At 47.0% G+C, this 19,733-nt stretch overlaps 1 protein-coding gene across 4 annotated transcripts in view; it reads left to right on the top strand.

Moving 5' to 3' along the window:
* The window catches only part of PHF20L1 (PHD finger protein 20 like 1), an 813,558-nt gene that overhangs the window by 63,824 nt on the left and 730,001 nt on the right, over nt 1-19,733 (top strand). The gene's annotated exons all lie outside the window — the stretch shown is intronic.

Genomic DNA, 19,733 nt, shown 5'->3' with positions numbered 1-19,733 from the left:
ATTCCTCACGGAGTTCTTCCTGAAATGCAGCATCGTAGGTTGCAGCCGCCAGGCCGTGGCCGGGGGACCCAAATCCACTGATCTTAGAGTGGTCTGCACTGGGGAATGATCAGAGCATGTTCTAGGGAGGTGTAGTGATCTAACCAATGCAGTATACAGTTGTGATGACATAAAAATGTAATCTAGTCTAGCCCAAGAGCGCGCTTGTGCTGTAAAGTGAGTACCTTCCCACGTTCCCATGTGCAGGTGTCTCCAGGTGTCCAGCAAATGATGGCTTTCGACTGCAGCACGCAGTGCCTCCCTTGCCTTAGTGTAATGGTGAGGGGCCGGGTGTGATCTATCAATTAGTGGGTCAATTGTGGTGTTGAAGTGCCCCATTCCCCCCCCCCCCCCCCCCCCCCCAGAGCAAATGTTGAGGGCCTGTCCCCACGATCGCCGCCCCCAATTCCGTGAAGAATTGCAGGTCATCGATGTTCGGACCGTAACAGCAAACCAATGTGACCGCAATGTGTCCGAGCCTGCCCCACATCAGACAATACCTCCCCAGGGCATCTACCATGGAACCAGCCATATAGAAGGGCGTACCTCTTTTAACTAATATAGCAGTGCCCCGAGCATATTTAGAAAAAGATGAGAAAACTGCGTGACTGGCCCAGCGCCTAGCAAAGAATGAGTGGTTTGTGCCCTAAAATGATTTTCTTGAAGAAAAGCAATGTGAACCGAGTGACGGTCTAGATATTGCAGAATTTGCTGACGTTTCCGGGGATCTCCCAGACCCCTCACATTCCACGTCATTATATTTAGGTCAGTATCCCCCATGTGTAGTGTATTTTTTAGATGGTAGATAGCTAATCAAGCAACTGCGTGAGGCCTCAGAGTTGTGAACTGCAGCTATCAAGTCGTGCAATCTACCATTGTGCCAGTGATCGATCAAACCAGGTCCTAAAGCAATACACATGCCCATGCAATCTTTGAGAATAATGCTTGAGTGTACAACATGCACTGCGAGAGTGTCCCCTCGCCGGGTGTCCTCACAAAATCCTGGCAAATCCAACCAGAAAATCACTGTGCTATATATCGCTTCCAATCTGAACCTGTAACTTAGAAACTCCCCATCCCTCCCCCCCTTCAACTGCCATGTCTCCTCTTCCCGTAGTCCTCCCCCCACCCACTGAAGCAACCCCAACTTGCCAGAATCCCCATCCCACCCACCACCCCGTGCATGAGATAAACAACCCAACATATTCAATATGATCAACAAGTACCGTGGGGAATTCCCTATAGGGGTCATCTGAGGTGCACATGTCTCCACCCCATACCTCTCCCTCTGTCCCACGTAGCCCCTAGGGCCACATTTTAGAGGAGGGGGGTGGTGCCTGGTATACATTACCACCTACAGTCCAATACCCGTCCATGGTATTCTCGAACAGCAGCGCCATCCCTAGTCAGGAGAGCGCCATAGCAGGTCTCATAATGAGTGCACTGGAGCAATATCCACAGACCCTTATCCACAACGCCAAGTCAATTGTCCTCATTCTCAGATCGGTCCCCTTCATGTTCTTCGTCTGCACCATTTCGCCGCCCTTGTCTAGCTTGACGTAGAGTCTTCATGAAATCCTCCACTTGCTGCGGATTCGTGAAAAAATGTTGTTTGGCTTGATGGGTCACTCTGAGCTTAGCTGGATATAGGAGGGCATTGTCGATCTGGAGTGCACGGAGTTTTTTCTTGACTTCCAAGAATTTACGCCTTTGCTCCTGCACGACCGGCGTCAAGTCCGGATAAATGGAGAAACTGACGCCATCGCATGTCAAGTTCTGGTTCGTCCTCGCCGCACGTAGTGCAGTATCGCGGTCTCGGTAGTTAAGGAGGCGGGCGATGATAGGTCTAGGTGGGGCCCCCGGCTTCGGGCGCGGTCCAAGCGAACGATGGGCCTTCTCAACAATGAATTGCCCGGAGAACGCTTCTGATCCCACTGCTGCTAAAAGGATCTTTTCCACATAGTCCTCCATCCGACCAGTGTTGGTGGACTCTGGTACGCCTATAACACTGATATTATTGCGCCGACTGCGCGCCTCTAACTCCTCGTTCTTTGCAGCAATCACTCTGAGGACTTGTCCATCCGGGAAAGGCGTGTGTCATGCGCGGCCGTAGTGTCATCATTTTCAGAAATACGCCTTTCAACTTCTGTGATTCTCTCCTCATGCACATCTATTTTCTGTGCAATGGCGTCCATTCTGGATGATAGGCGATCAACTTTATCCACTATGGTGGCGAATCCCTGACGCATTTCTTGCATCATCATTTGGATGTCCGGTGTGGCAGAGGTGGAGGGGCCTGTTGTAGGCGATGAACTGTGGAAGTTTCCGGTATCCGACGTGCCCCTGGTCCCTTTCTTAGCAGCCGCAGGCTCAAATGTCAACTTGGGTTGACGATTGTCCTGTTTCCCCATGCTCAGTCTCTTGTAAGGGCTCGTAGCAGCAGATGAGAGACGCTTGCCTCGTTCCTCTTTTGATTGGGAGGGGCCTTTATTCATGAACGCAGGTATAGCAACAAGATACATTGCCAATATCTCACAGGAAATCGAGGGTGTTAATATCAATGGTGCAGATCAACCAGCGGGCAGATCACACCACTGACCGTGCGTTGTATGTTAACGTGTATGTACAACCATGGCTCTGAGTCGTGAGTCCCAGTCAACAAAATTGCGATATGTAATTGTCACTTCGCCCAAGGCCAGCGAAGCTGCTCACCGCAGTGCCATGCAAGTCCTCGAGTGTAGACCAGTTATACCACCAGTATCTCACAGAGGTATTGTGGGGGTCAGTCGGACTGTAGTCTCTCCCAATATTAACGATAGCAAAGTAGGATAATGAAGTCCGCAGAAGAAGGCAACAATCACCAATGATACCCCCACTGTGCTCCCTTAGTGTCGCGCAATAAGGCTCAGGTCCTATAGCATAGGAAATCAGCAAGGGTGGCACCTCCTCCGATCACAGTCAGCAACACCGCGCGTCTCAGTTCTCCGAACTGTTCCAAAGCCACACACACTCAGCACTGCATTCCGAAGGTGGCTGCAGGAAGTACCCCGCCCAGTAAGATAGTCAGCAGTGGGTCCTATGCAGCCTGCAGTGTCCGTGCAGCACGATCCAGTAGCACATATATTTAGCCCAGTCTCTCACGTGTTGTATCTGATCGCGGCCGGTGCAGTGCAGAGGTACCAACATACAGCTGCACTCAATCCATGTGGATAGGTAACATGTGGCAATGAATTACCTCCAGTAGGGCTCCTCAGGCCGTAGCACCACACAGTCCCACTGTTAGCACTATGTTGGGCTCACTGAGTGCAGTCGAATCAGCCTGTGGCAATGCCTGTTCCACGTGATAGGGTCGCAATTGACACACATCCAAAGCACCTCCCAGCCACTGAGTGATGCAGTCCGGGCAATTCAGTGTATGAAGTGTCCATGTGTGAGCACGCTGTACGGCAAGGGTGGCAGCAGCGTTGTTCCCTGCACAGCCCGGGGGGGGCTCACAATACTTCACCGACTCTCTAATGAGACCTCGGTGACCTTTTATCTGTGGGGCAGTTGCACCCCCGACTCACCGCACCTAGTTCTTTCAGGCTTTAGGATGATTATATTTTATGGGGCCGGCAAGGGACCCGAGGCCACCCTCGGCCCCCAGTGTCAGCTGTATCAGGAGATGACGGTTGAAGCTGCACCCAGTGGCCGGGCACCCGGTGGCACGTACCTCTGCCCAGTCGTCTGGTCAGCACGGTCGTCTCAGGTCCCAAACGATCGGGAACAGCTTCAGGAGTCGAGGGCAGTGCTACCTCATTTCGCCACGTCCAGCGCTTTCCCCAGTTCAGCTCAATCGTCTTGTGGGGAGATGATGCCCGGCAGAGACTGCCCGCTGGGCCTACACACCTCGTGTTAAGCCGCAGGGTCGCGTAGTGCACTTCCCCAGCCAGGCGCACTGCAGGCTCCGGCGCCTGCACCGGGCTGATCTTCTTCCTGCACGAAGTCCGGGCTACGTGGTCGCAGGGCTCCGAAAATTTCACCAGAGGTGCTCAAAGATGCCTGTAACACTCATCTGCAATTTCAGACGGGTAGGTGCAGGTTAAGCAGGATAAATGACTGATTTACCCACCAGGCTGCTGGAGCCTCACACTAGAGCGGCCATTCAGCTCGTGCGCCCCCAACTTCCACTACCAAATACTTACCTTGAAACCGATAATACTATTTTCCTCCATAGGATAACATTGACTGTTTTTCTTGCTAAAGTTTGGAGTTTGAAAACCTAAAGAAATTCTTTAAAATTGTAGTATTTAACAAAAACGCTTTTACTTACCTGTTTACAGGAAATGTCCCAGAGTAGTATCCAGGTATACTACTCTGAGTAAGAAAATGTATCTAAAAAGTAACTTACCTGGTATTTTACTGAAAAACCCATTCAAGTCTATGTACTGTATATACAAAACATTGCATTTCTCTGCAACAATACTGTAAGTCAAAAGAAAGTGGATATACCATTACAATCCATACTGTATTCCAACTGTATATTTACTGCAAAGTATTTACTACTTACCTGTGCCAGGCTTGCTTGGTTCTAGGAAATAGAATATCTAAAAGAATATTTTTATACAAAAACAATTGGTCTGAAGTTCAGTCTTTGAGCGTGTGCATTGATTTGCTGCCTGACTGTGTACAACAAATGCTTAACACTGTTTTCTGATAAAGCCTTGCTGCTCGGCCACACTACCACAAATAGAGAGTGAGGTGCTATCTAACTTTACCTCTGCCTACCTTTGGGGTTCCACTGGACTCTGTTCCCACTATACCTCACTTTGGTATAGTATATACAGAGCCAGCTTCCTACAGAGTCCTTTTGTGGTGTTTTCAATGTGTTACTGTTTGAAGTGTAGCACAATTACTTTTCATATTGCCTCCAAAGTTCAGCCTGCCTGCTCAGTGTCCAGCTATTAGAGGGAGAGCTCAGGCTAATTGAAAGTGTGTTTTTGATTTACCCTGACTAGGATTGTGGTTTCTGCCTTGACAGGGTGCATACCTCTGCCAACAAGGAACTCATTTTCTAACATTGATGATCAGCAGTGAGGATAGGACTTGTTTGTGCATGCCATACAGTGACTTAGTGAACTACTGCTCCATGTCTAGATCAATTGGAACCAATTATCCCTAATTGACATCTTTGATTTTTTCCAAAAGTCTTTTTGTTCAATTCCTATTTTTTATGCTATGTCTGGCCTTACCTGGCAAGATGGAATTCAAGCAGGCCAATCTGGCGACACAGTGTTTAAGCTCAAGCTGTTCTGCCAGGACGGGAAGTTGTTTAATAAAAAGAGTGCCAAGAAGGCAGAGCTTCAAACCGCCTTAAGAGCATGGGCGGCAGCCCACCAGACCAAACCAGATACTGAGGAGGATGGGTCGGAGTCTGAGGAGGAGTTGGAACAGGACCTGTCTGGGGGGGTCTTGCCGTGCCGCCTGCTGAAGAGGAGGGTAACATCCGCCCTGGACAGGAAGTCCATCTAAGAGCAGACAGCAGTGTGTATTCTACAAACCTATCCCTAGAGGAGCTGGAGGACAGGAGGGAGGAGAGGAAGCTAAAGCTGGAACTTGCTAAGTTGAAAATAGAGAAAGAGCAAGCTCTGAAACCAAAAAGGCTGGCCAGGCCATAAAGGAGAGGTGGATGGCCCACAATCTTAGCCTGATAGAGCTGAACATCAGAGCTATGTAACTGTAGTCCAGCAATCATGGTGACCGTGTACCTACAGTTTCTGCTGCAGGAGGGAAGGTGCGCACCCTCAAGGATCAATCAATCAATCAATCATAGCATTTGTATAGTGCGCTACTCACCCGGAGGGGTCTCAAGGCGCTGGGGGAGAAGGGTTCGCTACTGCTCGAAAAGCCTGAAGGAGAGGTGGTTCTGGGTTAGCCGGAGGTGGATGGGGAGGGAGTTCCATGTCTTGGCTGCCAGGTAGGAGAAGGATCTTCCTCCGGTGGTGGCTCTGCGGATGCGTGGAACGGGGGCAAGGGCGAGGCTGGTCGATCGCAGCTGGCGGGTGGGAGTGTAGAAGGTCAGGCGGTTGTTGATGTACCTGGGGCCCAGGTCGTGGAGAGCCTTGTGTGCATGAATGAGGAGTCTGAACGTGATCCTCTTGCTGACGGGGAGCCAGTGCAGGTCTCTCAGGTGTCCGGAGATGTGGCTGTGTCGGGGGATGTCCAGGACGAGTCTTGCGGAGGTGTTCTGGATGCATTGGAGTCTTTTCCGAAGTTTGGCTGTGGTTCCGGCGTAGAGGGTGTTTCCGTAGTCCAGTCGGCTGGTGACGAGTGCCTGGGTGAAGGATTTGGTACCCAGTTTTATTGTGGGTGACAACATAAGACATATGAGGTGGCTGCTAGGGTGCACAAGTTTCCTGGAGAGTCCTTGACGGTAGTCTGTGGACATACATTCCCACGGTGGGGAGGGACACACTCCTTACACTAAAGGTAGAAGATCAGACCCAGTACACCCCATAATGCATACTTTACGTAATAACTTTGGGCTGACCCCTGAGAGGTATAGGCAGAGGCTCAGGAACAGCCACAAGATTTGCTCACAAACATGAGTAGATTTCCTTGGTTATGCAAGCAAGGCACTGGAGGGCTGGTTGAGAGGGAGCAAGGTCGGTGAATATTCTGGGCTGTACAACTACAATTTTAAAGAGCTGTGCCAACTCCTAGTGGATAGCAGGCTTACTGACCCCAGGAGGCATGCTGAGGAGGTGGACAACTGGATCAGCACCAGTGTGTCCAAGAAGGCATCGGAGGGATGGCTCCCAAAAGGGTGGTCATGGTTCCCACCTAGAAGAAGTAGGAGGGGAAGAAAGGGTTCTCTCAAGGCCCCCGAAACAACTCCCAGGAAAAAGGGTCCAATTCCCTATTGGGCCACCAGAAGATGAGCTTCCCTGAGTAGTGTCACCCGAAGAATCCCAAATGCTATAAGAGTTTTAAATATGGGTACTACAAAGGGAATGCCAAATGCCCAAAAAGAGCACAACCTCCTACTGAAAGTAAGACACCTGGGGTGGTGAGTGCAGAGCTGGAGGAGGAGTTTGTTCCAGTAAGGTGGTGGGGGACAGAGGGGGTGGAGTTCAGTGAGGTTACACTAGTGTCCCAGGATAACAGTCAAATGCTTCCTAAAATCCATGTGCCCTTAAATACTACAAAGTATAGGCAATGTGTTACCATCAGTGGGAAAGGTGTTGAGGCTCTGAGGGATACGGGTGCCAGCATGACTGGTAAGAAGTGAGCAGGTGATACCCAGGGCCAATAGAAATTTGCATCAGGAGCGGGCCAAATTATGCTACAGGGTTAAGTAAATAATGCAGCAAGAAAAGGTATGTTATGTGGCATAATGCTGCACATTTTGTAGTAGTATTCATTATTTTTGATATTTTTAAACTTGGCAACACAGTCTGGGCATTGGTTGTTCCTCGTTAGTACTGGTTTATTACCCAAATATACCAATAAGCAACAGAAAGGTGACCAGCCTAGCTTTGCAAAGTGCCTTATACTGCGCAGCAACAAGTGTCGCAGCATTTTATTAACTTTAGACCTGCTGGAGCTAGAAAAAATTATTTTTGTTCTAATCTGCAGATTATGCTGCAGATGATGGATTGTGTGGCAAATGCAGAAAATCTATAATTATGCAAAAAATAGCATAATTCCATTGTCCCTGGTGATACCCAATGCATTCCACGAGGTTGTGGTGGCTAACAACTGGAACGTTCACTATCCAGTGGCCCTTGTTCTATTTGAGTATGGGACAGGAAGGGGAGGATTTCAGGTCTTCCGAGGATGCTTTGAGCCCTTCTATGCCTGTGGAATGTTAGTTAGGTAATAACCTTGAGAACACTACATGGAAGGAAGTGGAGCTTAAGGCACGGTTAGAAATGTTAGGGTTTCCTGAGTGGATAGTGCTACCACCAGGTCCATGAGCACTGGAGCTTGGAAAAATGGCCCAGCCAGCTGCCAATAAAAGGCAAGGGGAGTGGGAAACCAGCCCCTGAATGTCTCCCAGCTGATGTGGATAGGGTACCAACGGCGGCAAGCCCATAGCCCTCTGAAGACATTGGCTCTCTTGGTGACCTGCCAGAGCTTGCTGGATGGCAAGTGGAAGGAGGACCCATCAAAAAGGAGTTCTGTAAGGCACAGACAGAGTGCCCAACCATGAAGGGCATGAGGCATCTGGCTGATGCCCAGGCAGCCGGGTATGCCTCTGGGAATCGCCACATTTACTGGGAGGGAAACCTCTTGTATACTGAGCCTAAGGCACCTGTGCTACCCAATGCTAAGGGGCCTTTCTGCTGGAGCTGGCTCGTGAAATACCCCTGGCAGGACATCTGGGGCAGGACAATATCTTTGCCAAGTTTGTCCTTAACTTTTATTGGCTCCGGATGAAGATGTCCTCCGATGCGTTCTGTAGGACTTGCTTGACCTTCCAGGCCAGTGTGAAGAGAGGGCAGAGGCTGAAAGTCCCCTCACAATCCCTTGCATGTTGTTGGGACACCTTTTGAGTGGGTGGGCATCGGCATTGTTGGGCCTATGGATCCCCAGACTGCCTCTAGCAACAGGTTTATCCTGGTACTAGTGGACCATGTCACAAGATACTCCGAGGCCATGGCTCTGAGAACTGCATCTGCACCTTCAGAGGCTAAGGCCCTAATGGGGATTTTCACCTTAATAGGTTTCCTCAAAAAAGTGGTGTCTGACAGGCACCAACTTCGTCTGCTTATAATCAGTCAATGTGGAAAGACTTACAAGCTATCCACCCTCTACCATCCACAAACTAGCGGGCTTGTACAAGACCTTGAAGGGCATGATCAAAGCCTACCTGAGGCCTTGTGGTGTAAGTGGGACGACCTCTTGCCATACCTTGTCTTTACTTACAGAGAGGTGTCACGGAAAGGGGATGGCTTTAGCCCCTTTGAGCAGTTTGGTGAAAGAAGGGTGGGAGCAAGCCCCCAGGAAAACTCCCCAGGATGCAGTTAGCTACATGCTGGCCTTCAGAAGCCTAATGGCCAAGTTGTGGAAGCAAGCTTCTGATAACTTGGGGATCAGCCAGGAAGTAATGAAACAGTGGTATCACTAAATTATACCCCTGTGGAATTAGTGTTGCTCGGATATCAATTTTCTTTAAATAAATGAAAAGACAAAAGGCGTTTGGCAAAACAGGAACAAATTGGTTTAATAAACACTGCAGCCTGGAGAGCCTGGACAGAATGTGTCTGCTCAAAATCTCTAGATGTACAAAGTTTTGGCCACCAATTTATACAGTTCATGAGGTACAATTAAATGTTCCTTGCATTCCAAAAGAGCATCTTACTCATAAATCAATCATATGTGCACAGCTGATAAGAACACCGATGGCTCTTGACCTCAGGGGGAGAGCTAATTTGAGCCAGTGTGCATGTGTCCAGATGTCTGGTGTAAGGAGCGCATGACAACTAAGTGTGGTGTTCCTGTCGTGTCCTGATTGGTTGAGTATACCTATCTACATGTGGTATCTAGCTTTGTGATATTTCTGGGGAACGCATGCCTTTGGCTTAACAGGTTTTTATTGGGGCCAATTACCACTTACTTTTTTGTGGTGCAACTATCTATTTGAGGAATCGATCAAGGATTTCCCTGGGTGTGTGTTTGCCTGCAATTTATGGGGAACCCCACCTGTGACTTTGTACTCCCATCACTGTCGGCATGGGTCTCAGGACCTGCCTGCTTGACCACATATCTATGACTTGGGGTTGAAGGAGAGGTCACCTTGGGTGAATCCAACAGCAATGATGTGAGTTCATTGGAACTCCTAAGAATAATATGGCAGCCACTGGTATCACTTTTATCGACATTAACATGGCGCCTACGTTTGTCATCTTGTACACTGGCATTGGTCTCAAGTTACGGTATGCATTGATATTGCATTGTTGTGCATTCAGGTGGTTATGTGAGCAAAGGCTATAACATATGTTTCATTTACTGATATTGTCGTTGTTATTCGGCTACACCACATTCATTAACATAGAATTCACCCATCCCAACAACAACCAGGGCAAAAAAAGTGAATTTGGATGATGGAACCTGTGGAGCCCAGGGCCTTCCAAGGCCATTGGACTGGCCCTATGAGATATGAGAGGAAGGGGGAAGTTACCTACCTGGTGAACCTCAAGACGTCCAGGCATCCCCACAGGGTGCTTCATATCAACTCTCTCAAACCACACTTTAAGAGGTCTAAGCTCACCATGCTGTTGGTGGCAGATGGAGGGGAAGAAGAGGAGAGTGACCTTTTCCCTGACCCTCATAAGTAGACGGGGACTTTCAGTGACAATCCCAAGATGCTCTTCTAGGGGGTAGTGTGGTCGTAGGGTAGGCTTATCACAGAGGAATGCAAGTTATCTACAAATACACACAATAGTCAATAAATGAGACATACGACTCAATAAGGAGAGCCACACCAATTTACAACAAGCATTTACAATTCAATAGGTCTCACAATTACTTGATTTTGAGCTATCGGCATTGTAAATGGCAATGTTTGAGGCAAGATGGCGGCTGCGTGAGCTGTGCGGAGTTGCTCTCTGAACGCTCTGTTTTCGGAAATGCTGCTGGGGGAGCTAACGCCCCGCTAAACCTGACCCCTGTGTCCCGCACGGACAGTACCTTTCTTTCGTCGATCTTGGAAGCTTTGGATGGTTCTGCTGCCCGGATTGTATCTGGCTTGGCTGACTTGGCTGCTGCTCAACGGGAACTCCGCAAGCCTGTGTGAAGCCAAGCGGAGCCGCCTCTTAGGTTTCGGCAGTCTGCGCGATGGTCAGAACCACTGGAGGAGCGCTTGGTTCTGGGGTGGAGCACCCAGTGATGGCGGCGGTTTTTTGACGGCTCTGTGCCCGCACGGACGGTGCTTTTCCTCAGTCACTGATTCTGGTGCCCTGGATTATGCCTGATCTGACTGTCGCTCAACTGAGCTCTGCGAAGCCGCCTCACGGTCTTGGCGGTCTGAGCCGTTGAGGGAGTACCTGGCTCTGCGGGGCGGGGTTGGGGGGGGGGGAACAACGGACTCTGGCTTGATTTCTGGTGTGCTCTGCTTGGTGAAAAAAGTACTTTGGGAGCACGCTTGATCCTCTGTGCTCATTAAAGGATAGTACACTGCTCAGCGGGACCCCCGGATCCTTGGATGATTTTGGTGCCTGGACTCTGTGGGATTTGGCACCGCTCGACGGAACTCCGGCTCCGGGTTCCGCGAAATCGAGCAATCAGCTTTTTTTTTTGGTCTCGGCAAGCTGTGCAGGTGGTGTAATCCTTTGGGGGAGCACGCCTGGCTGAGAGAGATGGCGCCTCGCAGAGTCACCCCTAAAGACGGGACAGCAAGTGTGAAGGTGAGCACTACCGCCAAAAAGACACTGATGGCGAAAGATGCTGAAGCGGCCCCCACCTCAGAGCAGGGGAGAAGGTTGGGAAAGTAAGGGAGAAGAGTAGGACCTCTGATACAGAGCAAGTCTCGCATGAGGGGGGGGGGGGCAAGGAAGAAAACACCAATAATTCCTGGGATGTTTTCTGGCAAGCTGGTAAATGGGAAATAGAGTACCCAACCCAAACTACATCTTGCGAGAATACCAATACAACTGAGAAGTTCAGGCTCTGTTTCTAGCACGGCCGTACCTGCAGCTTCATCTGTTATGGATACTACTATTACTGACCCTAGCAATGGCGTCACAGTTTGTAGTAAAAACAGTAATGGACACTTGGGACTGATAATGTGTTTACCATTCCGGAGGCTGCAGATTCTCATACTGTTACGCTACCTGCATCATTGGCCAGGGCTCATGTGGTTCAGGTGGAGGGGGCCTCGGGTGGTGACTCTAACTTGAGTAATACGTCTGGTGAGCAACTAGAAGTAGGATATACAGTACCTGGTTCCCCCAATGGTGAACATTTTTTTTCTATGGCTGAAGAGTCGGATTCTGTGATTGGCAGCGATTTGGATAACACAGATATAGAAGCCTCGGCTGATGAGAGCGATATGGATAGTGCTCCTACAACTGCTGATACGTTTAGGAAAGCCTCAAGGGGGAAAAGAGCATACCGATTCTAGTCATGACAGTGCCCATTCGGACCCTAATACCCACCTGCAGTGGGATTACTCTACTACCAACCCAGGGGGTGAGGGGAGCCCAGGACTTGGTTTCCAAGATGTAAATCTGTGTGCTTCAGGAGCCAAGAATGAGCCAGTCCCTTCAATATCCCTAATTTATGCAACCCTTAAGGCGATGCAAGTCGTGGCTCGCCAGGCACAGAAAAGAGCACCATTGGCTACGAAAAAGATACAGGGGGCTATTCCTAAAACAACTAAAGCCTGTACAGAGGTTATGGCATGAACAACCGCTCTGGAAGTGCGAGTAGTTGGGTTAGAGTCTGGGCTGGAAAGCACTGAGCAAAAAACTTCTGCCAAGGACACCAGAATTATGGACATTATGTGGAAATTGGAGGAGTCCGAAAATAGACAACGAAGAAATAATCTGCGTCTCTTGGGTATGGAGAAGAAAGCGGAAGGTGGGGATATACGTGGCTTTGTGTTGAAGCTCTTTAAATCTGCCTTCCCAGAGCTCTCACATTGCAATTGGGAGATGGAAATCCAGCGCTTCCACAGATTTCCACTAATGGTAAAAAACAATCCTGACCCGGCCACAAAACCACAAGCAATTTTGATATTTTTTGGCAATTTTTTATTGCGACAAGCAATTTTTGAAAAGGCCCGGCCAGATTCTAAAAAGGTAGCAGAAGGACATACATTTTTCGTACGACCAGACTTTTGTCATACAACTGTTGAGAGAAGATGGCGTCTTAGGCAGCTGATCTCCCCTTTTCAGAAACGTAACTGGGAAATCTATTTGATGAACCCCGCTCGGCTGAAAGTTATATATCAGGGGCGGGTTAGGGTTTTCACTTCTGAGATCCAGGCGGGGGATTACTTAAAGGAGATAGCTGGAGAATAGGTGATCTATGGTTGTGTTTGAAATAATTTAGTGCAGATGGGTTTTCCAGTGTTTTGAATTTTCTCCATCGGGGGTTATCCATTGGGGAAACGGGTGAAGTCTGGGACAATGGGGTCAAAATGGATATGGCTAGTAAATAAGTTAGCAATTGTTACTATGGGTGACAAGGGGGTGGTTGGTGGGGCTTGGCTCCTCACTTTCTTCCTTCTTTTTTTCTTTGTAGGTCAGAGAGCAACTGCGGGGCGCATCAACGCAGGAGGCATCACAAGGGTCTGAGCACTTTTCCTGCCTTAGTTGTGGGTGTGGGGTGGGATTTGAGGAGGGGGGGGTGGATCCTCATCGAGGGGAAGACTAAAGGAACTTTTCTGGGCTGTTGTGAAATGTGAGCTTCTGTTTGTCCCACAGGTTTTGGTTATTGGTGTATCTACTATAAATTATGGGATGAGTTAGGATAGCCACTATTAATATTTGTGGATCAAATGATCCAGGGAAGCGCCGAAGGATAAAAGAAGATGCTCGTATCCTCAGGGCAGATATTATCTGCCTTCAGGAGACCCACATCGAAGCTAGTAGAAATAAGATCCTGGTATTAGATGATCCTGAGCTGTTCAACTGGTTGAGAGTGGAATTGGTGTGCTGGCCCACGCCGGCTATACTCTGTGGAGATTTTAACATTAATATTGATTGTGCGACAGCTAACTATCCTGAATTCAAATATCAAGGCCGGAAGCAGAAAGTATTCAAGTCCCTCACTCAGTTAAAGGAACTGCACGATCTGGTGGACGTTTGGGCAACAACTCAGGGTCAGGACTCTGGCTTTACCTATTATACAGCTCTGAACCAATCTCATTCAAGATTAGACTTTTTTTTTTATTTCTCAGGGTCTGTTGCAGAACAGTAAAATCGTTAAGTTTCCAAGGGTTATGTCTGATCATAACCCTTTGGTACTGTAACTTAATATTAAGCAACAAAAATGTGTGTCTGGTTGGACCTTTAATCGGGCACTGTTGAGTGACAATTTATATCTGGAGCATATGGCTATGTGGATTATTAGATTCATGAATGAGAATTTGGGCAGTACTAATATTCTGAATGTTTGGGATACTTTGAAGGCCGGTATTATGGGGGAAGACTACTCAGTTTGGGTGGGACGTACAGAAGAAGGAGAGAAACAAGTTAAGAGCTGTATGCGGCACTGACTAAAGCTGAGCTAAATCTGGTCAATACAATTACAGAAGGAGGGGATATAGAGATGGCCCAAACTGGGATCTCTATATCCCAGTTTGGACCGCTATAACAGAGATTTCTTTTGCTGAGGCTGCGGGAAGATAACTTGCGTGGCAGACGAAACTTTATGAGAGTAGGGCATTTACTAGCTGTGCGAGTGAGGGAAAAAGAAGCACAGGGAATTATCGACCCCGATATTAGTTTAGTGAATAATCCTAGTGCAATCCTAGCTGATTTTCAGAAATTTTATCAAAAGCTGTATAATGAAGATGATGAGGATGTATCTCGGCTGCAGGATGAAATTAATAGATTTTTGGAAGCGGTCAACCCAGACCATCTCTCACCTGATGAATGTGGCATACTGGATGCGCCATTTAGCTTAGGAGAACTGGTTGATGCCTTAGACTTGGTACCGTCTGGAAAAGCTGTTGGGCCGCATTATCTACCTGATGAATTTTATAAAAGCTTTCGAACCCAGTTGGCACTGATCATGTTGGGAATGTTTAACTTAGTACAAAATGGGAAAACCCCACCTGCATCGTGGAGGTATGCAAAGATTGCTATATTTTTAAAGAAAGGGAAGCCGGCTACAGATCTTGGGGCCTATCGCCCCATTACACTGATAAATAATGATGTTAAGATCTATTCTAAGATTCTAGCAAATAGATTATCGGTTGTAATCAAGAAAATGGTCTCTCCTTAGCAACATGGCTTCGTCTCTGGTCGGGAAACTATAGACCATATACGTAGGACAATCACATTATTTGATTATACTAAGGTTACAGGAGACCCTATGGCCTTAATTTTATTAGATTCCGAAAAGGCATTCGATAGTCTCCTGGCTCTTTTTATGGGCAGCTATGAAACATTATGGGATTGGGGAGGGTTTTTTAAAAGCAGTCCAGGGTATGTATAAGGATCCAATAGCCAAAATAGCGCTTAAGGGGAAACAGTCTGATTAGATTACAATAAGGCGAGGCGCTAGACAAGGGTGCCCATGCTCTCCCCTACTGTTTGTGGTTTATATAGACCCTTTAATTAGATTGATTCAAGAGAATCGGGCAATCCAGTCAATTTCTAAGCAAGGGGGAGATGTAAAAATTTTAGGATGTGCAGATGACCTAGCAGTTATCACTTCCGCACCGCGCCAATAAATCGCGTAATTTCCCAATTTTGCAGGATTTCTAGTTATCACTTGAACGATAGCAAGACGCAAATAATAATTAATGATAAGGTAATATTAACAGATCAGCGTGTTGTTCCTAATGCTAGGTATGTAGGTGTGGAGATACGTTCTAAGCCGGAAGCTATTGTAGAGCTGAACCTGCAACTATTATTATGTAGTATTAAATCTGACTCCCGTAGAATTAACAATCTTTTTTTTACACTAGTCGGCAGATGTAATATTATTAAAATGATTTTTCTCCCGAAGATCTTATATTTTTTTAGAGCCATACCTCTGGAATTTAGTAAGATATGGTTTCAGAAGCTAGAACAGACAGTCTCGTGGTTTTTGTGGGTGGGGCAGCGCCCAAGACGGGCACTAAAATATATGATGTTGCCAAGAGATCAGGGAGGCTGCTCTGTCCCTAATTTTCAAACCAACTACTGGGCAATCACGTTGAAATAGATGGCGGAGTTGGTAAATGGAGCTAATCCAGGAGGTTCTGAAATATCTATATATCAGTTAATCTGTGGGGAAGAAGCAACGGGTCTCTTAATGCGGCAGATAGACTTTGCATATTATGAGAGGGTCCAATTTAAGGTTCTGCTTGGTGCCTGTAAAGTCTGGATTGCAATCAGGAAAAGATGTGAGATAGGGCAGCTTCATTTGAACTCTCCCATGGTTGGCAATCCGTTACTTCCTGGAATTTTCTCTGATATTTATTTCAATAGATGGTCAGAGAGGGGGATTAAGTATATGGCGGACCTTCTACTCGGCACGGAAATGCTCTCCTTCGATACCATTAAGGAAAGATTTGGTATTGAGAATAAGGACTTCTTTAAGTACTTACAAATACGGTATTTTTTGGCCAAAAGCTGTTTTAACCAGAATCGTACCCCGTTATTAGATTTGATCAAGAATAACCACCCTCTGACATAGGCGGTATATAAATTACTCAATGAAAAAATGGGAGACGATCTTGCCAAGCATTCTGACAGATGTCAATTAAGTGTACAAGCGGGACAGGGGGAGTGTGATGACTCCCTGATGCTCAGTCAAACTGGATGTATTTCTACCAATGTGCAGGTGCAATGTTTTAAAACCTAGTGTTATCTCTATGTAACTCCCGCACGCATCCTTCGTTGGGGGGGCACTTCAGGGACACATTGTGCATGATGTGGGTTGGTGGGTGCTGATAGCACTCATATGTTTGCTAATTGCCCCATTCTTTCGGAAGTATTAACCAAAATTGAGCAGCGATTATATTCCATTATGGGCTATTTAGCATCCTTGACGCCCCAGGTAATAATGCTGGTGATTTTTAATCAAGTCCTGGTAGAAAGTGATAGGAAATGTGTTTTTATTGCAATGGCTTTATTTCCTTTGTGTGTGGCTACGGACAGGCTAGATCCAGACCCCCCCTCAGAACGTGTCTGGCTTAGTACATTTTTATCTACATATAAATGGGAGATCTCCATTTATAGAAGAAGAGGGAGGCGGGCAAGGGAAAAAGGGGAACGAGTGTGGCTGTCTCTAACTAATTGGCTAAGTAAGGATTAGCTCATAACCCGAATATAGGATTGTTTTTCTCTTTATCTTTTTTCTCGGTGTTTATTTATTTTAATTTTTCTCTTTTCCCTATGGCTTTACTATGTAGATTTGTAATTAGTGGGAGGTGAAAAATGCCTAAAACGAGACATCGGACACAGCTGTTATTATATTGTATCTGTCGTGTTTATTTTTGTTGTCTTTGATGTCTTAATAAATATATTAAAAAAAAAAAGTAAATGGCAATGCCTTTTCTAATATTTAAAGGCATTGTCATTTACAAAACCAATAGTTTAAACTTTTGCAAAAGCGCTCAAATTCCATTAAAACACGGGAACTTTTAGAAGTGGCATCTTAAAATCAGGCAAAGCGTTTTCTTTGCATTTTATACTTTAAGGATAGTTAATTTTCCTTCCGACAGCAACCGTGCAAACTAAACACCATAACAAATAAACACTGCTTAGGAATGAGTCATACTTGTGAAGAGACCATCTGAAAAAGAGGAGCATACAAAGACGCATGCACGCAGTATCAGCAAGGTAATTCCAAGCATTCCTGTTTTATTTGAGGGGATTGCGCCCCATACGGAAGATAAGCCTCAGGACTATCACTGTGTTTAAGGAAGCAGTGGTGGCAGCAGTATGTTTACATTCCGGGTACTCATAGCTGCCAAGGTTTAAGATTGCTTATGTGTGACATTTTCATAGTTTGAGTGACTTTAACGGCCAATGTGTGACACTTAAGAGTGGCACTTTCTGGTAAGAAAAATCGAGCAAAGAAGTCCATGGAAACAGGTAAATACCACAAGCAACACCCATATGAGCAATGAAAAACTGTAAGATCTTCAACCTGCTACAAAGCACCTGAAATGGAAGGGCACTAATCTGTCTCTTTCACGTGTTTCATTTATTTTATAGCGTTCCTCATACCAGTGTAAGGTGTCATAGCACTTTACATCATACACACATTATACAGAGACAAATCATACATGTGCAAATCAGTGTATAGGAAATGTTACGCAAGACAGTGAGGATTACAAGTTGTAGGAATCACACATCATCCTTATTAGCAGGCAGTATATTTTAAATGTGTGTGGTCCAGAGAGGGACAAACGCAGGATTTTAAACGTACTGCGGTGGTTAGTTTTACTAAAAATAATGTACTTCTACCCAACCTAACCCTTTTAGCAACATTGGGATAATAAAAACCTGGGGGGAAAAATACATTTCTAACCTAATTAAATGCAGCTCCTTGATTGCGTTTCATATGTAAATGTGTTATATTAGGATTGTAACGTATGAACTTCAAGTAACAAAAGAATCCCTGTGACAAGAGCAGTAACCCCCTGAGCTTGCCACATAAAATGCAGTGTAGTGATCTGTCTGGCACACGTTCTGTGCAGCAGGCACATTAACCATCTGCGCTACTTGATGATGGGTGAAACTGCTACTAGGCAAAACGCTTATCTTGATCCAGCAGGAACATTATTCACAAGAGTTATCTTAACATTTAAATTGCTTGCTGAAGACTCCTGGATTGACAAAAAATTTAGCAGAAGGTGGTTTTATTCCAGAGTTAACAGCACCTCGGGGCTGAGGGGGTCCCCACATTATTGTAGTTTTAAGAGCCGATTCCCAAGCACCGACCGCTAACAGAGACAGAAATTGGCCTTGGCACTCTTATCTGCTGTTTCTGTGCAGAGAGCAAAGCGAAAGGAGAACATGAACCATGGTAGCGTGCTTCTGACTCGCAGATGGAGCCAGAAAAGATAAGTAAGTGGGCCAGCACTGCATCGATTACAATACACAGAGCACACATGCCTCTCCACTGCCTGAAGTAAAGTAAAAGTAAACTGAAATGCAGTCAGGCGAGGGAAACCTGGCGCACGCAATGTGCACCGGGCACGTGCACCAAAACAGGAGAAACAAACAATACTTTTGATATTAAAAGCAAAGCCAAACAATTCCTGCCTTGGCTGTTGAAGCAACAAAAAACTATAGTGAAAAGGAGGCCCTGTGCTTGTAGACGAGGGAACCATGCAGCAATCTTCCCAGAAAGTGCAAAGTTTAACAACTCTGTGCTGCAGCGGCCCGATGCCCAGGGCTGCCCTGAAATGTCCGTGTGTTGAGGTTAGGGGGCACAGTTAAACTCGGCTGGTGGCAGCATTTCCTGGGGGCTCCAGTCTGTTGGCAGGAAACTGAAAACACATCCTGCCACAGCAGCATGCACTGACTCCCTGCAGCGTAGCGAGACAGTCTGCCCACGTGCGCACACAGACCTGATGGCGCTGATTCAAGAGAACCGTCAGCGTCCACTGTGATCCTCTGCAGATAATGCTACCCTTGGTTGCCGAAAGGTGTCAGTGGCCCTAACGGGGGTGGGTGGTGTGGCGCCGGTTACTGTAATACAGCCACATAGGGAAGGTACCACCCCTGGATTCATTTCGTTGGCTCTACACTCACTGGTACGAGCAGGTTGGCCATATGAAATTGTTATTGGTACCACCGCTCGGGCAGCCGAAGCGGGTCTCAGTTGTAAAGAAATCTATGCAGTCAGCTGAGCCGAGACCGCTGCAGAAGTTGTCGCCCATGGTGAGCCGAGACTGCTAATGTTTAAAGTCACCTTTCCAACATGGACTGACTGAATGTGGCAGTACGATTCCTCTCCAGCTTCCACACACACGCAGAAGGATTAAGATACACACATTCTTCCTAGTCTTCTAGCCATGTAGCGGCCGGCTTTGTTGA

Source organism: Lissotriton helveticus, chromosome 4_1 (assembly GCF_964261635.1).
Source record: "Lissotriton helveticus chromosome 4_1, aLisHel1.1, whole genome shotgun sequence".
NCBI classification, from domain to species: Eukaryota; Metazoa; Chordata; class Amphibia; order Caudata; family Salamandridae; genus Lissotriton; species Lissotriton helveticus.
The sequence above is the reverse complement of the archived record's forward strand: the minus strand, read 5'-3'. Positions and strand labels throughout refer to the sequence as shown.